At 38.6% G+C, this 22,997-nt stretch overlaps 1 protein-coding gene across 1 annotated transcript in view; it reads right to left on the bottom strand.

Annotated features, from left to right (window-relative positions):
- Positions 1-22,997, bottom strand: part of LOC129739435 (protein obstructor-E) — a 45,591-nt gene that overhangs the window by 13,142 nt on the left and 9,452 nt on the right. The gene's annotated exons all lie outside the window — the stretch shown is intronic.

Genomic DNA, 22,997 nt, shown 5'->3' with positions numbered 1-22,997 from the left:
GGAAATGATTGATTTTCGCCCCAAACTGGCAGCCTGTCTTCGCGGTATTCGTCCTGTTGTTATCCCCGTCGGTATTTTGTCTCCGGGATTCGCTATTTCGTCATGCTCGTCAACCAATGAAAGATATTTCTTGGAACAAAAACGTACACTTGAATGGATTCAATTTATGTCAATCTGAAATTAATCCAACTGATTTTCCTTTAACTTCAACGTGCCGAACGCCTGCCAATATTTGGCTTCGTTCGTACAACGTTTTACTTTTGATAAATGATTGACGCGTTGATGCTATTGAACCATCCCATCAATTGGAAGGAATCCGTGTTATTCCGAGACTTATCCGAACGTTCGAGTCACTAAATTTGGATTGATCAAAGGCCGAATAACTCTGTAGCCTGAAGCTGACATTTTCAAACGGAATACCCTCAAATTCCAACCGAAGCGCCTTGAAACAGAGCAAACTCTTGCCTCGTCCTCACCAGGCAGGGGGCGAGTGAACAGAAATTAGTGCACAAACATTTCTAGGCAGTATAATTCGTTGTGCCAAAACTGAAAACGAGCAATTTAACCGTCAAATTTTGAACGAACGACACTGACCGCAAAATAGTGCGTGACAAAGACACAGAGCCTTAGCCCATTTTCTGCCTTTGGCAGACCAGACCACAACTCAGTCGAAACTGTGTCGTTAACGAAAAAAATGGCACTAGGGCAAGGCCAGCTGTCCTAATATGTATATTTTTTTAACGCTCTACTCGCAGAATCAATCGTTGCATTTTGCTCACGATTATTACTCATACAGCTGATTTTGGTTCAAGCGACGACAGTTTTCAAGACTTTAAACCGAAAGTCAGAAAGTCCTGAATTTAAAAGTTACTCTTATCAATCATTGGCAAAAAAGCAATTGGTACAATCGAAGCGCCATTAGTGAGATTCATTAATGTAATCAACCCATCATCGTGTAATCCGAAAATAACTGAATCGGTGTTCTTTTTAGTTTGCCCCATCAATGGAAGGTGAGTCAGTTACCAGTCCCTGCCCGCCCATCAAAAGCTATAAGCCGAAGTTGTGAAAGCGACTTGCAGATCTAAAGTATGTTTATTTTCCATAGCGTTTCCCTTTATGGCTTGCGTTTGGGCTTAGAAACGGGGGTTTTCCCCGGCCGAAACAGAACGAACGGTTTCCTCTCGGCCTTCGAAAGGTAAGTAAGCTGGCTAGAATTTTCAGATTTGAAGTAAAAGTAAACCGAAAGAAAGAAAAACTAAACTTTGCACTGCATCAAAAGCATTTTTCCAGACTAGGTGGTACCTACATAGTTGGCTTTTTCGGAAGCAAATCGAAAAGCCAACCTGAAGGCGTGTAAGTAAGTGCATGTGTGAGGCAGTGATGTGTGCATTGCTTTCTACATTTGATCTGAAGCCGATTCTAATTACAGGATGATTGGATCGGAATTTCTGCTCCCCGTACTTAGGTTACAAGTTCCGACAAAACTGTTGGGGTTGTTGGGGAGGATTTCAAGAAATTCGACCAAAGGTGCGGCCAACGTCATTCACTAGCAAGCAGCTATTCGAGTAGATGGTTCGGTGAAGCTTCTCAAGTCACCTTCTCTTCACAAAAACTGAACGAATTGGGTTGATGCTGGAAGTTGATACAACATTCACCTTTTGGCGAACCTGTCATGCACACATACACCTACCACACTTACGAAATCATCTCTCAGCTGCTGCTGCTGCTTCCTTTAACCTGTGCTGCAGAACATGAGAAGGCAGCTTGGCAAAACGTAAGGATTTTCAGTAACGTTGTATTTCCTTTTTTTAGAACACAGGAAGCTGATCGTTGGTGAAGCCCACGGGGATGTTCCTTACTCGTGATGCTTCTTTCGGTCTATTCCTGTCTCTTTTCCACTCTTCCAAACCAGCAGAAGCTGCTTTCTTTACAGTTTCGAATTTGATGGCAAGAATAAAGATAATGCACGATATTACAAATAAGCAATAGAGGAGATAATCTTCTCTGCTCGATACCGGGAAAATGCTTCTTTTATGTTGTACTTTTCAGCCATAAAAGGGTTCTCAGTCGCTGGATGGTTGGGATGGAAATTTTTGAATGAAAGAGACCACACAGCGCAGCCGGGAGTCGTTGCGATGAAGGAAGAAGGGCTGGCGTCGCCTGTCATAGTTGGTGAATCTTTTGGGAAACGACAAAATGCGCTGGAAATTTGGCGCGCGTGGTTTCGAATTGATGGCACTGATCTGATGCTGCTGTTGCCCCCGTTGCTAGCAAGCTTATGATCGATTGGATGACGAAAGTTGTGGCAATGACAGGACCGGAGGGGGATTCCGTCATCAACTTTCGTCGGATGGTATAGGAAAAATCCTATTGAAGTTTGCCGCTGCTCTTGGTATGGATGAAAAGCTACGCTTTAGCGCTTCGGGCTTTTCTCCTCAATTTTGAATGATGTGGGTGAAACGACGTTTATTACATCGGATAGCACAATTCATCCCTGGAATGATCTCGTGGAGCGACAATGGCTGCTGTTTGATACAAGTTCAACCGAATTTTGCTTTAAATAAGTACCATTATTCTGGTTGAATCCACATAAGCTTTGCGAATTTTTAATTCAATTTAAGGCATTTGCTGTTAAAAGTATGAAAATTATTAATTGGAGAAAAGAAATAATAAATTGGAAAACAATTTAAAGGTATGAAAAAGGCAGAAATCACTTCGCATCTGTGGTTATATTATCTAAATGGACATTTTTGGCCATACGAACAGAAAGGAACAGGGTGAATAGGAATTTCTTCTTTTTTGATTCTAAACGAACCAAGGTCTTAGGGAACTTTTTTTTCTACTGAAATTTTCATCCTTTCCGATGACCAATCACTACTTAGGGAACAATTATTCAGTCCGCTGCATTCGCTTGTTATTTAAACGCTTCCCGAAAGACTACAGAACATGAACCATCGTCGAGAACATTTTGATTTTCTCTGCCACATACACTGAAGCTGAAACGCCATTTGTTATGTTTTTAGAAAGGTAGCCTTCTATTCAATAGAGCACAAGAGCATTGAACACCCCCCGGTGGCATTGAATTTCCCCCCGGGAGATATGCAATGTAACACCCTTGGTGATACTGAAGGCATCCATGACAACCTATACCCAAATTTAGTCAGTGCCCTATTCCGGGTACGGTGCTTCAAGGAAAAGATATTTTAAAACAGAGCAGACTCCACCTGCATCAGTACTATGATGAGATACTGCTAAAATTGTGCTGCGTCCTTCCAGCGAATGTCAATTATTGATGAAAATTGCAGTGGTCCACACGCTCCCACGCGCCGGTTTTCCGAATGCTAACGAGAGCTCCAGAAACACATTTCGAAGAAAATCTTAGTTTTGGTACCAGAATATATTGCCATTGCGAAATTAATATAAAAACGCATTACCTTTTTCTTAAAACTGGTATATAAATTCAATTTCAGAAAACTTCTTTGAAAAAATGATACCGTACCCTGGGGGAACTTTGATCACTGGAGTAACTTTGATCCACATGATTTTTTTTTGCAGATAATCATCATTAACTTAGTCTGAAGTTCAAATATCTGGAAACTGTTTTCTTCGTTTGACAGCCTATAAATTGAGTATTGAATAGGCGAAATTTGGTTTGTAGTTGGAGATTTTTTGTATTACTTAAAATCAAATTATAAAATTTTAAAATATCTGTTTTTTTCCAAGACTCACAAACAAACACCTCTCCTGATAAAAATGATAGCATTTAGAAGCAAATGGGTAATTTTATATGGAAATTTAACTTTTTTCCTTGGTATAGGTAAAGTTTTAGAGTTATTTTTATCGTTATTCTATGATAATTTTTGTATATTAAAAACACCAAAAACATTTTCTATGAGAAAGCTTGTATAGATCAAATGGCTAAAAACCCTATAAAATGGTTAAGTTTGAATAAAAAAGAACATAGGAACAGTGGGAGGACCTAGGGAACTGTCCATATTTTGAGTATATTTGTTTTTGAAAGAAAATGTTGAAAAACTCAATTGAGTTCAAACAAATAATTACTGTTATTGATGTTTTAAGCCTTCTGTGCTACTTGGCATCAAAACAACAATTTTGAAGATTTTGAGATACGTAAAAACCATAGTGATCAAAGTTACCCCGAGAACTGGTTTTGTAAGAAACATTTAGTTATAGCCACTAATTTCGTTTGAATATTCTGCTATCAATGATGATGCTTCATACTCCTTAACTCAGTAAGTGTTTTAAAACTTTTATGTGTTACAAAAAAGCAACCCCTTCCAAAACATTCGAAAATTAATTAAAAATGTTTACGGTACCTAGTTCAATATTCTTGTTACAAGTTCATTGATACAAGAAATCAAAAAAAGGAGTTCATGGTCCATTCTTGCTTTACCCAACACATGTAGATATATAGGTTCGTTCATCAAAGCCATAGTCCGCGTCATTGGCAACATCATTTAAAGCCCCGTGTCGATGATAGAGATTGGGCCAGAGCTTTGCATATTCGAAAGGCAGGCAAAATACAGTTCTTTTGCAGACGATTTTTCACCCCGGTTTCCACCCCGTGAATTTCATGGAATCTGATGACTTCTTCTGATTTGTTCGAGGGAAGAGGAACCGATTTTGAAATTTTCCGAGAAACTGTATTATCGACATTAAAATTGTTAAAAAAAAATCTGAACATTTGATGAATTATTAGGGGATCAAAGGAAAATGCAAATAAACTTGAACGTATTCATTTATAAAAAAAAATACAAAAATTCAGAATAAGAATCGAAATCAAGGAGGAGGTGTGAAAAAACCGATAAAGCATTTTGCGATCAACACTTTTTAACATACATCATACTTTATACGAGCACAAACACATATTGGATCTCAATGAAACTTGATGTTTCCTCGAAGATAATTCACTTACTTTTCAGTTCCATTCTGAAATTCTTTCTCCAATATACTATATACAATATACTTCCACCGCAATGCCGGAGTAAAATTTACGAAATCAGAATTCAGAATTCAAAATCGGATTTCTGAACCAGAGTTTGGATTCAGAATTCAGAATCAAAATTCAAAATCAGAATTCAGAATCAGAATTCAGAATCAAAATCAGCATTCAAAATCAGAATTCAGAATCAGAATTCAGAATCAGAATTCAGAATCAGAATTCAGAACCAGAATTCAGAATCAGAATTCAGAATCAGAATTCAGAATCAGAATTCAGAATCAGAATTCAGAATCAGAATTCAGAATCAGAATTCAGAATCAGAATTCAGAATCAGAATTCAGAATCAGAATTCAGAATCAGAATTCAGAATCAGAATTCAGAATCAGAATTCAGAATCAGAATTCAGAATCAGAATTCAGAATCAGAATTCAGAATCAGAATTCAGAATCAGAATTCAGAATCAGAATTCAGAATCAGAATTCAGAATCAGAATTCAGAATCAGAATTCAGAATCAGAATTCAGAATCAGAATTCAGAATCAGAATTCAGAATCAGAATTCAGAATCAGAATTCAGAATCAGAATTCAGAATCAGAATTCAGAATCAGAATTCAGAATCAGAATTCAGAATCAGAATTCAGAATCAGAATTCAGAATCAGAATTCAGAATCAGAATTCAGAATCAGAATTCAGAATCAGAATTCAGAATCAGAATTCAGAATCAGAATTCAGAATCAGAATTCAGAATCAGAATTCAGAATCAGAATTCAGAATCAGAATTCAGAATCAGAATTCAGAATCAGAATTCAGAATCAGAATTCAGAATCAGAATTCAGAATCAGAATTCAGAATCAGAATTCAGAATCAGAATTCAGAATCAGAATTCAGAATCAGAATTCCCAATCAGAATTCAGAATCAGAATTCCCAATCAGAATTCAGAATCAGAATTCAGAATCAGAATTCAGAATCAGAATTCAAAATCAGAATTCAGAATCGGAATTCAGAATCAGAATTCAGAATCAGAATTCAGAATCAGAATTCAGAATCAGAATTCAGAATCAGAATTCAGAATCAGAATTCAGAATCAGAATTCAGAATCAGAATTCAGAATCAGAATTCAGAATCAGAATTCAGAATCAGAATTCAGAATCAGAATTCAGAATCAGAATTCAGAATCAGAATTCAGAATCAGAATTCAGAATCAGAATTCAGAATCAGAATTCAGAATCAGAATTCAGAATCAGAATTCAGAATCAGATTTTAGAATCAGAATTTGGCAGAAATCAAAGTCAAAATTCGTAATCAGAATTCAGTATGACAATTAAGAATCAGAACTCTGAATAGGAATTCAGAGTTAAAATCAAAAAGCACAGTAGCCAAATTCAGATTCATAATGAAGAATACCTGTTTTCAGAAAAAGTAGCTGGTCATGTTTTTAAACATTTTTTTAAGCATGGAGTTTGTTGAAAAATTTGCAAAGCTTCTTGAACTCGTACGTTTTGTCGGGTTATGTTTCTTGATGTAACAAGTCAGGTGGTCCGTTTTAAAGGAAAAATCTCGACAGAAATACAGGTCACTTCTGGTGTTCCACAAGGATCTCACTTGGGCCCCTTGTTATTTATAATTTTTGTAGACGATGTCAATTTAGTATTAAATAGCGTCAAAGTACTTATTTATGCCGACGATATGAAACTGTACATGGAGATACGTAACAGAATGGATTTACAGCATTTTCAGGATGATATTGATATTTTTTACACTTGGTGTGCAAAAAGTCTGCTAGATCTCAATATTAAAAAGTGCAACATTATATCTTACTCTAGAAAACTGAACCATCATGATTTTAATTTTACTATAGGGCAGCAGCAGATTGAAAGATGTAACAAAATTAGGGACCTAGGTGTAATACTGGACACCAAACTAACTTTTATTGAACATTTTAACACGATTATTAATAAAGCTTTCAGTATGTTAGGGTTTATCAAAAGATTCTGTTATCACTTTAAGGACCCTTATTCAATAAAAACACTTTTTATATCGTATGTAAGATCTATACTCGAATATTGTAGTGTAGTTTGGTGCCCGTATCAGCCCACTCATGTTACAAGAATAGAATCGGTTCAAAAACAATTTCTACTGTTTGCACTAAGAAAGCTGGGCTGGAGTTCCACTTTAATTCTTCCATCATATGAAGCACGATGCATGTTAATCAATATTGAAACGCTTGAAAAACGAAGAGACGTTGCTATGATTTCCTTTGTTAACGATATTATCTCCCAACGTGTAAAATCAGAATACTTGTTAGAAAACTTGAACTTTTACACACCCTCACGCATACTAAGAACCAGAAACTTATTTCAAGCTGAGTCTCAACGAACCACGTACGCCAGCAACAAACCTGTAAACCAAATGATGAAAACTTATAATCAATATTGTGTACATATTGACATAACCATGTCCAGAGCTGCAATAAGAAAAGTGTTAAGCAGAAGACATTTACAAAATAGTGGTTAAGACAATTTTTGTATGAGCAAATTGTAAACGTAGTCTACAACTGATTGACGAAATAAATAAATAAATAAATAAAAAATAAATAAATAAATAAATGAGTCAATCAAACCGGTACGTAAGTGCAATGCATTATTGCTTTCCCACCTTGACCTAGGTCAAATATCGTCCAACCCTCCTATTGGCCCTCGCACATCTTGATCAATTCCGGAAAGCGTCTTCCAGTCAGTAGAATAAGTAAAGGAGCGCGTTGGAGCATGTAATAGCACCCCGAGAGAATTGAGTGCATATTTCCGGTGCGAATGGAACGTGTTCCTTGGCCGTATATCGGGTGCAGACAAAATTGGAAGAAGTGTACGACGACGACGACGTTTTCATCATCAACATCATCAGTCAGCCAAGCCAAGTCAAGCTAGGCAAATGTGGAGCTGCTGTTGTTATTACCGAACTGGCTTGGCAAATAAGTTCCCCCAGCTAGTCCCCCTTCAGTGCAATTTTGCTGTGGCGAAGCTCTTCAAGGAAAGGAAGCTCCGAAGGTCGTCCAGGGGGAACAGATTCCCGCCTCAGCCCGGATGTCATGCGAGAGCTAACTCTTGCCATGAGAGCAGCGGTCCCACTTGTAAGTATACGATAGCGACTTGTCAGTAGGTATGGGATGAGAATCTCCCCCCGGGAACTGGTTCAAGCACACAGTAGACCTCTCGGAGGCTCTCGGTGAACCGAAACAGATCAAGCCGACGCCACCGCTGCGTCAGGGAAAGGGAGAGTGAGGCCCCAACCATCCATCGGCGCCCGGTGGAAGACTGCGAAAGGAAAAGTGTCTCGAGAACGACGTTGTGGACTGCCTTGAAAGTAGGTTTCTACAGCGTGCATTCTACCTGTTTCCACCATCACTTTCCTCTCTTATTCGACTGGTTTGGGGCACTTATTCTTTACGCTTCAAACATACACGGGAGCAACAGCAACGGTTGCGTCGTCTTTATAGTCGAGAACAATATTTCCAAAAGGTGCACCCTACTCAAGTAAATGCTTTTCAGAAAGTTTTCTGGAAGGTCTTTTCTAATTGATGGCTAGGTGTCAAAACAAAAGTTTTCAATAAATGCCTTACATTAGACAAACGTTGAATTGCTTCAAATACTGAATGAATCTTCCACAAATTCACACCTTGACACGTTTTAAGTCCAAGTGAAACCTTAAGTCACAATTGCATCAGATGAGAGGCTATGGGATGGTGGAATTTGGTTCTTATTCTGACTCCATCCAAGCAGACGTGCAACAGCAGCAGAAGCAGGTTTCTGTGTTTGTATAACGAGAACAATCTTGTCTCAGAGAGTTAGTTATAAACACGAAAGCCAATACCTAGGCTATTGCTGTTACCTTAATTGGTTGAATGCTCCGCGGAAAGCGCGTACATTCCTCGGGCGGATGCGATGAGGTGCAGGTTGCAGGTTGAGTACATTTAGAAAAGCCAGAGGCGCACAAGGGTTGTCTGAATCATGCCATGTTTGAAGTTGAAGTCAGTTGTTAAGAAATTCTTGGAGATTCAATTCAATCTAGTGCGTTTCTTTCTTGTTGCTGAATCATCTATCAAGGACGAAGTATAGGAGAAAATTATTTAACTATGCTAGAGTTAAGGGTAACTTTAAGGGGATACATCTTTTTAATAATCAATATCTCTTCAGAAGGATGAAGTCAATTCAACCAACGGACTTTTTCTTCTCGTTTTTCGAAAGTCCCATACGGAAAGGTCAACAAGCTGTAACAAAGTTGTCCATACTTACAAGCCTTTGAGTTCAGTAAGTGTCCGAACTCTTCATTTGCTAATGTCAGCTAATAGCAGGTACCTCGCTGGATGGACTCAACAATTCAGTACAGCATGAATAAATTTTAACAGCGTCACTTTTTTTTGGTTTTCTTAACGGAAAGCCAGCGTGAAAAGGTGAATCCGAACATGGCTCGTGTTTTGTAACCATAAAATAAGGTGAATGGCGTCATTTGGAGTGTGCAAGAATTCCTTGCTCATGCCATTGCACTCCGTGCAACCGAATAAACACGGATAAGGAAGCATTTAACGGATATATTCTACCAATCTCCATTTGAAATCCTCCAGCTTGTTGTAACGAAATGCTACCACTTGGTCAGTTGAAGTGCAGCACTTGTCGCTCCATACATAGGTAGGTATCACTCGAACCAGTCTAGCACCCCGCTGAGAATTGATTAAAGCAAACAATTGCGGACCGTCTAGGTGTATCAAACAGATTTACGCTTCGATGGAATCACCCTTCCGCAAATACCACATTAAAGTGACAGTTCTTGTCAATTTCCGAAGCGTATCCATGCAGCTCATACCACCCGGCAGCAATCAACTCGTCCCCTGGCGGTGACGTGCAGCAGTAACAGCAGCACATCGATAATAATTAACCAATAATTACCATTTATTTTTATCACTCACCGCAATCTTTAATTTATGTTCACACTTCTGGAAGTTGTCCGCTAATGACACACGACTGACCCCACCCAGACTCCCAATGGGCTTCCAGCAAAGCTCCGTATTTCCGTCGTTCTGTTCTGTGTCGACCGAATGTGGTCACGTCCCGGGGCTGTTGGCCGTAAAATTCGAACCCGTTTGAATTTATGTCTAAATTATGCCAATTTACTGGCACTTTCGCCCCACTATTTCACAGGCCACGAGTCCAACTGCTAAAAGTTGGACTTGGAGTAGGTATGTTTGTGTCCTAGTGTGGCCATGATGTCGTAACTTTTTGGGAATGGGGTGTGGAGAATATTGTAATGAATACGATCGGGTTTGCGGTGGCAATTGTCGCGACCAACCAAATTGAGTCCACTATTCGCCTGCTGTGGTGCAAAATTCCACAGCTCCCGAACACTAACTGTTGCACAATGATGCTTTTTTAAATGGTTTATTGATTTTTAATGAGCAACTCAAATCAATGCACTCATTCCCTCTATCGGGTCGTGTGGTGGTGCACAGCGTGCTGCCGACTGAATGGTAGAAGGGACCCTCTAATGACCATCATCATCGATTTTATCAGATAATTATGAAATGCGCCACCTGGTGAATATGCACTGTCGAGTATTGTGTCTCTTTTGCCATGCTACTAAACACAATGTTGTCATTCATGTGAAACTAATAAAAAGTGTGAAATTTCTTTGTGCTTATTGGAGCAAATCGATTGTATCTGATTTATTTTATGCATTGGCACAGCACAAAACTCATTCGAAGCCAAACAAGATCATTCATGATGATGTTGCTGTCGATGATGATGATGCATGGTAATGAAGATATGCTATTTTTGCACCTATCGCCATTTTTTTTTAGCAACAATGCATTTTCCACACTTGTTATTGTAACTGTTTTTCTGCAAATTTTTATTGTTTGTTAACACATGTAGGTTCGACGACGATGGCGCGTTTGTTTTTGTACCGGGGGCAGAAAAAATTACGCTCGCCATCGCTACTGGCGCGAACAATAACCAATGGAAAACTGGCGCAAAATTGCTCAATTTTTCGCATCAGAGACCACGCGCGGTGTAAAATGGAAGCAAGATGATACAAAAAAAAGAAACGATGATGATAAATAAACATAAACATATTCAGTCGCACTTTGGACCATTTTTGTGGACTACCAGGAAGGAACTACAGTGTCGGGAGTGGGGGAGCAATTTAAAAAATGATTGAAAGTGAAAATGCGCATACATAGCAGACATTATTCATTGACACTTTCCGCGCCCTGTTAGGTGTCACATTTTTGCTAACGATGGAATTTGTGGCTTTCGGATTTCAAGCTATTATAAACGGGAGGACCATTTGGTGGTTTCTTCAACAAATATTGTTGCTTAATCAATTAAACACAAAGTAAACCTTTTGGTTCGAGAACATTAAAGAAGCAAATTCATCTACGAAGTTCTGGCGTAAACTTCCAAGCTGCCATTTGAAATTTTATGAAATGGTATAAAATGTTGAATCATAGTTTACTAAATTCTTCAACCCACTTAACTAAACGTAATGGTCGCCAACCGTGACCTAGAGGATAGCGTTCAAGTCGTCTAAGCCAGAGGTCAATGAGATCGAATCCCGGTCACGGTATCCATAGCATTCTTTTTGTGTGCTGACGGATATATCCCCATATCTTATTTCACTTCAGAAATTCTCTGCTTGAGTATAAGTAGGCTGTGGATTTAGCAAATATTACATAAAGTGAGTGAAACAGGAGTGATACCATTATGTGTTTTGCTTATTAAAATATGAATGATTGACGATCGTCAAAATTTTCTTCTTCCACTTGTTTTGAATTGATAATCGGAAACTCAAGCATAAATCTACTTTTTTCCGATGAACCGATTGGCCTAGAGGACCAAAAATATTAAAAAGGGTGCGAGACAAAAATAGTTATACCACTTTTGATACATTACACTGTGACGTGAAATCGCTTTTCTGGACTTTTCTGAACTGTTATCATACTATAAGTCAACCAATTTACTTGAAAATAAAAAAAAAAATGGGACAAACGTTCGAAAATTGAATTTTCTTCACAATGAACATAATTTTAATTTAAGTGGTTTTTGTTGTGATCGATTACTTTTGTGACGTGAATTCACGCTAGAATTGAACATTTTTGATTTCAGTACATACAACTTTGATTTCCTGTTCTCTTTGTGGAAATAGAATATCGGTGACTTCAAATGAGTTGTAGAAAAAACAATTACCCATAATTTGATGTGCGTAGCTACTCGATTCAAAAACAACGAACGAAGTTATGCTTATTTAAAGTTGTGACGTGAATTCACTCAGTTTAAACAGAATAGAATGGTTGACTGAATTCACGTCATGAAATATCAAGTTTTCTGAATCATTCTTTAGAGCCTTCAAATTGTATGTGCACTTTAAAAAAAAGACATTTTGTTGTTCGTGTGGCTGCAGGGGCGGAGCGCGGGAAGATTATCCGGTTGACTTTTGGGTTCCAACCTGGCCGAGGGTTCAACGATACGATTGCACCATTTTGCTACCTGAGAACTCTCGTCTGATCGGTGCCGACTGTCGGGCGGAAAGCGGACGAGCGAGTGCTCGAATGGAGAATGTCCGAAAGAGGGATGGGCGATTCTGTTGACTGACGAGAGGTTACCTGCCGGTAGAGCTTGTTTACCTAAGTTATTAAGCTGTTTCAAAGTGCATGGAAATACAGCACTCCACATCCTCCTCCTACTCTCGAAAAAAAAAAAATTGATATTAAATATGAAACTTGTAACATTTATGTGTGTTTTGACAGAATACTGCAATATTAAATTGAAATTCAGATGCAATGTATTTACACCTTCCACATATGTTATTCCTGACTCGAGAGTCCAATATGTTCAGCCCTGTTAACACTATATGGTTGCGTCAGTTGATTAAGTTTTTGCATATTCGTTAGAAAACATTTTGAGCGTGTATAAAAAGTAAACAAATTGTTTGACTTTGATTTTTTTTGTTGTTATCGTTCCTCTCAGCGACTCAGCGCTATCAATTAATCTCAAATTATTTCTGGATTGATTATGTCGGAGCTAAAAGAATCTCAGTTCATAATTCGAAATCCGGCTTAAAAACATCGACAGTTGTAGCTGTACTACCCGAATAAACCGTTCCTGGAGCAAAATCGCGGCTGGGTTTCTGGCGAGTGCTAACCAACAGTCAGGCATACACAAATCAATCCATCCTAACTTCTCAACATGTTGCTGGCGTTTAATAATACTTTTTACATTCCAGTTGCACTACAATGGAGCTCATAAAGAATGGAAAATCTCTCTTATTGGACTTACTAGACATATTCGAAATAATTCAAGCATTCGATGTAGCAGTTTTGTCGACCTCAGTGATTGAATTAATACTTTTAATTTACAGTTTCAAAGGTATGAGAATGATGAGATCAACAGTCGACGCTTCAGTAGGAGCCAAACTCATCTGTACCCAACGTAACATTAGATTGACAAGGTGAACAATATTTTAAGTTTGTGTTTCTCCAAGACCAAGGATGCTCCCGTTGTCAAGATTTATACACACTTGAAGTGCTTGTACTAGTTAACATTAGTGCCACAACATCTGCCATGCATCCATTCCTAATTTTTTTCATCATTTGAAATTGCTCATATTCTTTAGATATAGCAAACATGGATCTTCTTGCTGGTTGGAGGAAGAAAGAACCCCTGAAACTGAGAACACAGATCTATGTAAATATAAGCTTTTATTATGTTCTACACTAAAAAGCTGCACATCTTTATGCACGTCGCTGAGACACACATTACCATGGAATTGCATGCTGCTAATAATCTGTTACAACTGATCAAACATAGAAGTGCCGAGCTTTTGTCTGAATACACAGAAATAGAGGGTGATCAACAACTCTTGAACTATTTCCACTTTTAGGCTGATGTAGTTTTTAAATTAAACTTTTTTGAGAACTCTTTAAGTAATGACGGATCTAACAACACTGCATCAATGTGTTGGCAATTTTTTTTTTTTTTTACATTTAGACAAAGATGCTTGGAATCCAAATCAACTAAAAGAGCAATACATAAGTATGTAAGATTAAAAATCGTTTTTTGATCTGAATAGTAGAATTGCTTTTACTTGTCTTGTGCATTCCTTAGGACAAGTCTAAGTTATTGCTGATCTCTATTGCACCTTAATAGACGTCCGGGACGGATCCAGTTTAACTTAATGCTTTTTCTACGTAATGAAAGCCTAACGCTTTATGATAATGCAATTCACGACGACCATTAACAGCGAATTTCTGTGCATTTTTAGCATCGCACATCTATTGCCAATTTTCACTGTGGGCTACTTAATCTGTTTTTTTTTTTTTCATTTGAAAAAGAAATCATTAATTCAACTCGATTTAATACCATGACATGTAAGGCCATTAGGTTAGGCGGTGGTACCGAAAAGAAAATCAAATCAAACCTTTTATCGCTAAGATTTTATTACCTATCAGGAGAATGAGGGATTATAACTATTCGCTACCATTGCATTATATCTATTATTTTGTCATTCTTGGGGGTAATAGTTGTCTTCTTTAAAGATATCATCTCATGATCAGACTTTGGTGGAGAGTCCTCTATAACCACATAAATTAATTTCATACACTTCTAAAGCCTTTTGCTAATGACCTTATTCATCATTCGGTCATTCGTTTCACACATTCTATTCTACAAAAATTCTCAAAATGCAAATTGATCAATACATACTTAAGAGGTTTTCATTTTTGGTCGACCGAAGTCTACACCATTCAGATAACATTTAATCAACTAATATTTATGCAAATTTGCATTTAGCTCAGACTTAACCGTAAGCCACCCATATTTAACATTTTTTCAAATATTAGCTTTCTAATATGTACTGATGAAATTATCATTCGTAAACCAGCCTACTGAAATACTGTAAACACAAACAAATCAGAAATCCTCGTTTCGTCAGCTTGTCTCAAGCCCAAAATTCAGCCGAGTGGAAGTCAGCATCGTGCCCAACAATTCATTTCCATCAAACAACAACTTCTTCAAGTTTGCAACCATTCTCATAGCGTCAATCACTTAAGGTGGAAGTCCTCACCGCGCCAATAAGCTTATATAAGCGAACATTTAGCCTGGAACTTCAAAATCAAATAATTTAAAACAATCGACTCAATCCGGCGGAAGTCTGCATCGCGGCTGGCCACTAAGCCACAAGCATTTCGACGGAAGTCTTCATCACGTCATTCTCTTAGGTGGAAGTCTGCATCGCGCCTCGCAATTAAGCAATTTGCACAGTTTCAAACATATGACGGAAGTCTTCATCGCGTCATTCTCTCTAGGCGGAAGTCTGCATCACGCCTTGAGGCTGATATGCATCATGCCTCGGAACTTCAAACATATGACGGAAGTCTTCATCGCGTCTTACTCTCTAGGCGGAAGTCTGCATCGCGCCTCGCATTTTAACAAGCTGCTCGATTTTACACATTTGACGGAAGTCTTCATCGCGTCAGTCTCTCTAGGCGGAAGTCTGCATCGCGCCTTGTGGCTGATATGCATCAAACCACACAATTCAAAACTTATGACGGAAGTCTTCATCGCGTCATACTCTCTAGGCGGAAGTCTTCATCGCGCCATCTGACTGACAAACAATCAATCATCCAATTCACCCAGGCGGAAGTCTGCATCGCGCCTCACTGGTCAAACTTTTTGAGTGGTGCCAAATTAGAAACTTCGACGGAAGTCCTCATAACTTCAACTCAAACAATTAATATCATGTAAATCAGTTAAGCACAGTTTGCTTCTAGCCTTCGTTTGTATCGGACGTATTTTACTCTCGATCATCGCTCAAAAGGCAACGATTTTTTTTCCATCGATAAGGTGTTGTAGAGCGCGTGGTGATGAGCCCATCACCGGGTGACCATCCTAACCGGACAATTCCGGAATGGATGGATCCCCAAAGTTTACACGGTCGTTTATATTATTTGACGCTTCAAGGTGCTAAAGGAAAACAACTGCCAAAAAACCCGTTCTTGATTGGACGTTCCATCGAGAACTTTGCGGGTAAAATTGAAGGAGCTTTCTTCGAAAAATCCCGGAACTGGTACGTGCTTAAGATCAGGAACAAAAACCAAGGAAGATTGCTGACAACATTGACCACCCTATTAGACGGTACACCGATCATGATTGGTCGTCATCCAAGCTTAAATCAACGGAAACTAGTCGTCACCTGCCGAGAAGTGGATGGAATGGATGATAAAGTCTTGTTGGAAGAACTCTCGCCTCAAAAAGTTATTGATGTCCGCCGCATTACAAAAAAAACCACTACTGGAATCATAGGTACCTCAACGTTAATTCTTACGATCAACAGCACCATTATCCCGGAATTTATCAATTTCGGACTCCTACGCGTTCGTACACGAATTTATTATTCGCAGCCTTTATTATGTCGACAATGCTTGCAATACGGTCACCCTAAAAGCCGTTGCAAAAATCTGTTGGCATGCAAAAATTGTTCTCGAACACATGAAAGCGCAAACTGCCAAGTCGAACCCTTTTGTGGGAATTGCAAAACAACAGGTCATTCCCCTTTGGATAGAAAGTGTCCCATATGGACAGCAGAATCGACAGCTCTTAAACTCAGCACCGATAAAAACATCACGATCTACGAAGCCCGACGAATGGTACACACGAGCAGCAACACAACCAGCTACGCGGATGCAGTTAAAACCAACCAAACACAAAAGAGTACAACACATCAGCAGCAAGTTAATAGAAACGAAGAACCAATCCAACAGACGAGCCAGAACCAGAAAAGAACTTTTGAAAAACCGCACACTCCAACAGCACCGCAACAATCTATCCAGACTGATATCACCAGTTTGGATTCAGATTCACCGCCTAGAAAAAGGACCCCTCTTCCAACCTCTCTTCCTGCAACTTCGTCACTAGAAGTTGTTCGCGAAGATATGGTTACAAACTCTTCTCGATCAGTCGTGACGCGCAGCATGCAGCAGGCGCGGCGGCCACCAGAGACACCCAAATAACCCTTCCTTCTCACTTCCTTCCTCTTCCTATTTCCTCCAATAATCCTGTTCCCAATAATTGAATTGACCCTCGGCACATTATTACTTAGATATTTAAGTTAAATGCCTAATAAACGTTATGTTAAGGAAAAAAAAAAAAAAAAAAAAAAAAAAAAAAAAAAAAAAAAAAAAAAAAAAAAAATCAGTTAAGCTTAGTTTTTTTTTTTAAAGTTCTATTTCTGGCGAAAGTCTTCGTCATGTAAATCATTCCTCTTTTTTTCATCTCAAATTTATCTACCGATGGCCAGCAAGTTACGGCCAGGAACACGACACATCACGTCTTATCAAAACCAAAATGACTCTACAAAACTGACATTTGCACATCAGGTGCTTATGTTTACGTCGTGCCTATCAGTCCATCTACAAACCTTACGGAATCAGCGGGGATAACCACAAATCACCTCATAAATTTGAATCACTAATTCCTTCAATAAATAATCTTTGTAAAGCGTTCAAAAATGTTTGTCTTACCAGCTGAAGGCTTTCGTGTCGCAATTTGATTTTTTTTAAATTTTGTTGGCTTAAGCACTTTTTCAATATTAGCGAGAAAAATTCTCCCAAGGCATCCAATAACGCTCATCAGACAAAATGGCTACCACAAAATTTACCAAATTTCACTCACCGATTAAAATTTATTTTCCCGTGGAAAATGGGAAAACCTGGCAGGATCGCCAATTGTGGCTGCAGGGGCGGAGCGCGGGAAGATTATCCGGTTGACTTTTGGGTTCCAACCTGGCCGAGGGTTCAACGATACGATTGCACCATTTTGCTACCTGAGAACTCTCGTCTGATCGGTGCCGACTGTCGGGCGGAAAGCGGACGAGCGAGTGCTCGAATGGAGAATGTCCGAAAGAGGGATGGGCGATTCTGTTGACTGACGAGAGGTTACCTGCCGGTAGAGCTTGTTTACCTAAGTTATTAAGCTGTTTCAAAGTGCATGGAAATACAGCACTCCACAGTTCGGACTTTAACAATCATAAATTTTCAGTTCTTCATCTAACGTTTTCCTTGTTTTGATTGGAACTTCTTGAATAGCAACATATTGAGAGATCATACGTAAAAATTGGGCTTGTGATATAAACTCAGTTGGCAAGTCAGTTGCTTCCTTATCGGATATCCACGAGTTCGAGTCCAAGAGTTATTACCGAACACAGTTGTACCGGATAAGTTTTTCAATAACTGTCCACCAACTGCAAAGTCGCGAATACCATAAAAATGGTGAAACGGTTATAATCGATACAAAAAAATACGTTGAAATTACTATTGTTTATCATAGTCTTCATTTAAAGATTATCAAAAAAAAAATATTTGTATTTTTATTTGAAAGTAACGAGCTTATCAAAAAATAAACTAAACTATGTTCGATTTGTAAAAATCTTACCAGCTGAAGAGTCAAAACAGCTTTCAGAGCATATTTTCTTTATGAAATTTTACAAAAACTCAAGTTTTGTGACGTGAATTCACTCATTCGCACTGTTTTAAATCAGCTTGATTCCAACCGATTTCTATAAAATTAAGTGTTTTAGAATCGTCTCATCATTTTCAAAGAAGATCTCACTTTTTTATGTCAGAAAATGTCAAAGTTTCCTCGTAAAATTAAAAAGTTCCCTTTTTTGTGACGTTAATTCACTCATTGGTGACTGTTTTTGTTCGCTTTTGAAAAAACAACAACATTGGATATTAACAAATTCTTTTCTCAACAAAATGAAGCAGTGTTTTTTGGCTTCAAAACGAGTTAATTTTTTTTTCTCCAAAACGAATTAATCCATATGTTTTAATTATTTTTTTGGAAAAGTTGTCCAAATAATCACTCTTCCAAAAAAAAAAAAAAATGATTTTCAAAATCATATTAAACACGTTTAAATTTTTTTTTCAACTTTTTCCGTTGGTTTTGTGTGATTTGAATTATAAAAATTATAGACAAGTTTGAGTTTTTTTTGATACGCGAACGGATAAAAATCACTATTGAGCGGTACAAGCGCGTGGAATGTGTCTTTTGTATTTCTACAAAATCAAGACTATTTCTTAAAACTTATTTAAAGTAAAAAATAATACTGAAAAAATAATATTTGAACAGACAACAGGATTTTCAGGCGATATCTAGTATTCCAACAGGTTTTATAAGAGTTTTGAGAGATATTTCACGGGTATTCACGGATTTGATATTTGGTTATAATACTTTGTCAAACCACTCCTCATTAAATATTTGAATAAGCAAAACACATAGTGGTACTATTCGTGTTCTGCCAAGATTTGAATATTTACTAGGTAGAAAACTTCGTTATATTTGTATTTTGTGATTTTTTTGTAAGGAATGTTATTCTAGATGTATAAAAAAGGGTGAAAACTTTTGTTATATAGGTACCCTCGTTAAATAAATGTACGAAAAAAGATGTCTTAAAAAATGTAAGTTGATCTCAATTGAAGGCGTTATTGGAACCAGATAATTCACATTAAAGAAAGTGCTTAAAAACTTCAAAACTACTAGTAGTTAATCATATCACTTTGTTGTTTACCTGTTGCTTAGTTATCTATACAAACAATACAGATTACACAGTGTTAAGATTTAATCAGATTCAAGATGGCAGCTGCTGATGTACCTTTCTTGTCCTGAATTCAAAATAAAAGCTTAAGGCGTTCGTTAGAAAAAATCTTGCACAAATTGTCTTGATTCGCCGAATAAAAGATGTCACCATTCAGAATCAGATGTAAGATGTTAAAAAAAAACAGTTTGTTTACTTTCAATTTGATGGAGAAAACAAATACACGTATCAAATCGTATGGTGGCAGTTAACATTCGAGATCAAAAGAAAAAGGCAGCAAGATATTGATTTTCTGTGTTTTTTTGTTTTTCGATTGCGCTGGCAAATCTTGTTATATGGCCGTTCTCTTGTTATTGGAAGTTTACTGCAATAACATTGCCATCATCGAGAGTAGGCACTTCCCAATACTTTTCCAATTAGGGGAAAATCAATTTGGGGCAACAATGTTGAACACAAGCAAAAATCTAGCATGAGCACGATGGCTCAACAATACCTAAGCTTGCATTCGCGTGTCGGTTGAAGAAATTCAACTTAAACAAATAACAAAAGTGTAATAAACGCAATCCCCAACGAATTATGTCAATTTAATATTAATTTTATAACGTCTGATGACATCGATCGCAACGACCACACTGCTGTGCAGAAGAGAATTGCACAACTTAGTAGCGTTCAATGGGCGCAAAAATAAAACGCGATGAGATGATCGTCGTTTAAAACCGTCAACGCCTACTACTGCAAGCCGTTAGTTCGAGATAATCGGCTCACCACGCCACCCCACCGCTTGAAAAACGTTTGTCGCGGCTTTCGCGCATCATTGCACAACCCAACGCCCGCAAAACCCGCGCAACCAAACTTGTTTACCCCGTTTGGGTCGCTGCTGCTGTGCGAACAAACCCAAATATGGGGATCTGTTTTGAGTTATTCTTTTCCGATGCTGCTGGCGAAGAGCCTTGCATCACGACCGGTCTTTAGGCAGCAGCTTCATTGCACAAAAACACACACCAATCGCCGCCGAATTGCCCTGTGCATCGCAGACAAGCAGCGGCCCAAATCTCGCTCGTCGCGTAACAGCCTTTTCGGGTGGACATTGCGGATTAACACGGCATCCCCCGTGCTACCTCGTCAATCCGCATCAATATTTGAATACGCACGCTGCAGCTGCCGCCGAAAGAAGAAGCTGGGAGCACAGGAGGGTCAAAAATAAACTATCGTCAGCTGGGGTTGCCATCACCCAGGCCCAGAAGAGAGTTCAATGGCTGCGGCTGACCGACTTTTCAATCTGGGGTAACGTAAACGCCGCCGCTGCCACGTGGTCAAACGATCGATGGATAAGTAAGGGACAATCACAGCCTGCCCCGATCTTGGCCACGTGTCAATGACCGCGTTCGGCATCGAAATCTCACTGTGATTTTCTATTTTCGTGGAAAACATTCTTCTGTTTGTTTATAGTAAGGCAACTCAATATCGCGAACTGAATATGAATTACACATCTTCTGCGATGTTGTTAATTGATGTTTGCAAAACTGCAAACAAGCTTAATTTATTGCAATACAACTGTGAGCTTACAAATCAACGTTTTGCTCAACAAATAGCTTACACCGTGTTATGGATCAATTTTAGCACAGTTTGAATTTGTATTTATGATTGGTTTTTTTCTGTTGCCTTTTGTTGTGTATTTTGGATGTAACTATACTAATGCGCCCTGCAATCATTCAACAGAACGAAAACATCGGCTGCTCGTTGAAGCGGCCATCGTGACTGCAATCGTTTTGGCTAATGCACCGACCAGGCCGGCTAATTGGCCGTGCAGGAACGAGCATTTTTACTTTCATATGGTCGGCGTTTTGGGCGCAAAAAATAAAACCTTTCAACTCGTCCATTATGATAATGATGATAAGTTGTTGGTGGTTTGGCAGAAACGTTCGCTTTCCACGTGGGCTGTTTTTCGCGAGGAACGATGCACGGCAAGTGGGATATGGAATATTTCTGTACCTGTTTTTTATTTTCGCTTTGGTTGCATACTAGAGGCTTATTTGGAAGGTACGAAAATTGGCAAAGCCGTAAGTTACTGGTCGAATATGATTTGGCTCTTTCCAGATGTGAAATGCTTTTTTTCGAATTGGATTTCCGGGAGACCATTTCTTTTGAGAAATGAGTGGTATTTCAAAACTTTAGTTCAAACCTTCGAAATCTTTTTAATACTCGTGGAATGGAAACTTTCGTTGATTTGTCGAACAATTCTAGTAAAGGTTATCTTAAGACGACCAACAAAAACTGTCTCATCTGTTAAGTGAAAAGTTTTGATTCAAAACACCCTGTTAGGCAGACCATGATGGTTCTCTCAAAAAAAAAAAAAAAAAAGATGCCATGCGATAAATGCCACAAAGTTTCCATTAAAGCGTTCGAAAATAAGGTTCCAATCTATAGCGTGTAATAGTATCTATACTTCTATTTTCTACAGGTATTAAGTTTTCCGACGGAATAGTTTGCAAATTATCGATTTGAGTCGGTGCCACATCCACCAAAATGCAGATGATGTCAGCTCAACAGCAACCTTTTGAACCGCAATTGTCGACCGGTGCAGATCAAATGAACAGAACCTTTACCGTTATCCGCAAAGGTCGTCAAACCTCTGACATATCTATCACAGACCGGGCAGAAATTAATCAATCTGCTCCACCTATAAAGTGAGAGGTTTCAGCCGCCGTATTGGCATAATCCGGCGGACATTAAAGTTTACATTCTCTTACTCTGCCTCGAAGTGCTTACCTATAGTAGGTAGGTACCTAGGCACATGGTATCTGGATCGTTTGTCGAACAGTCCTCCGTAGAATATGCAGATAGTGAGAGACAACTCACTATTTATGCCAAGGATGGTGATTGGCGAATAAATCGACGAACATAAAATGATTCACTCACCCCCTGAGGTAACCCATTCCCCGAACGCATTCGAAAAAAATTACACACGATGGCACTCAGTGAGCGAACCAATCGGACTTTCCGGCCAACCTCTTTAGTTCATTCAGGAGGCGATTGGGTTGCCTGTCTGCCATCCTATGATCCAATCATCAAGCGATTGCTTTGGAAGATGATTCTGCACAGAAGAATCGCAGACGAATATCATCAGCGAGCGATTGATGATTGCAATTCTTTCGACCGCATCCGATCATTCGTTCTGCTCGCAAAGTTGGTTTTGCTACAGTTTGGTTGCCTGCGTTCGGGCGCTTCTGAAAGTAGCTCGAGCGTCAGCGTTAGGTGGATCCTTTTTTATGATGATTAGTATCATTAATACATTTGATTTGTTGTTTGAATTATGAAATTGATGATTCAGAAACTACTTTTATCAAAAACCGTTTTTAAAGCAAAATATTACCCATTTTCGATTTTAAGAAATGTG

The sequence above is a fragment of the Uranotaenia lowii genome, chromosome 1 (assembly GCF_029784155.1).
Source record: "Uranotaenia lowii strain MFRU-FL chromosome 1, ASM2978415v1, whole genome shotgun sequence".
Classification (NCBI taxonomy): domain Eukaryota; kingdom Metazoa; phylum Arthropoda; class Insecta; order Diptera; family Culicidae; genus Uranotaenia; species Uranotaenia lowii.
Note: the sequence above shows the minus strand (reverse complement) of the source record. Positions and strands in the feature narration are given on the sequence as shown.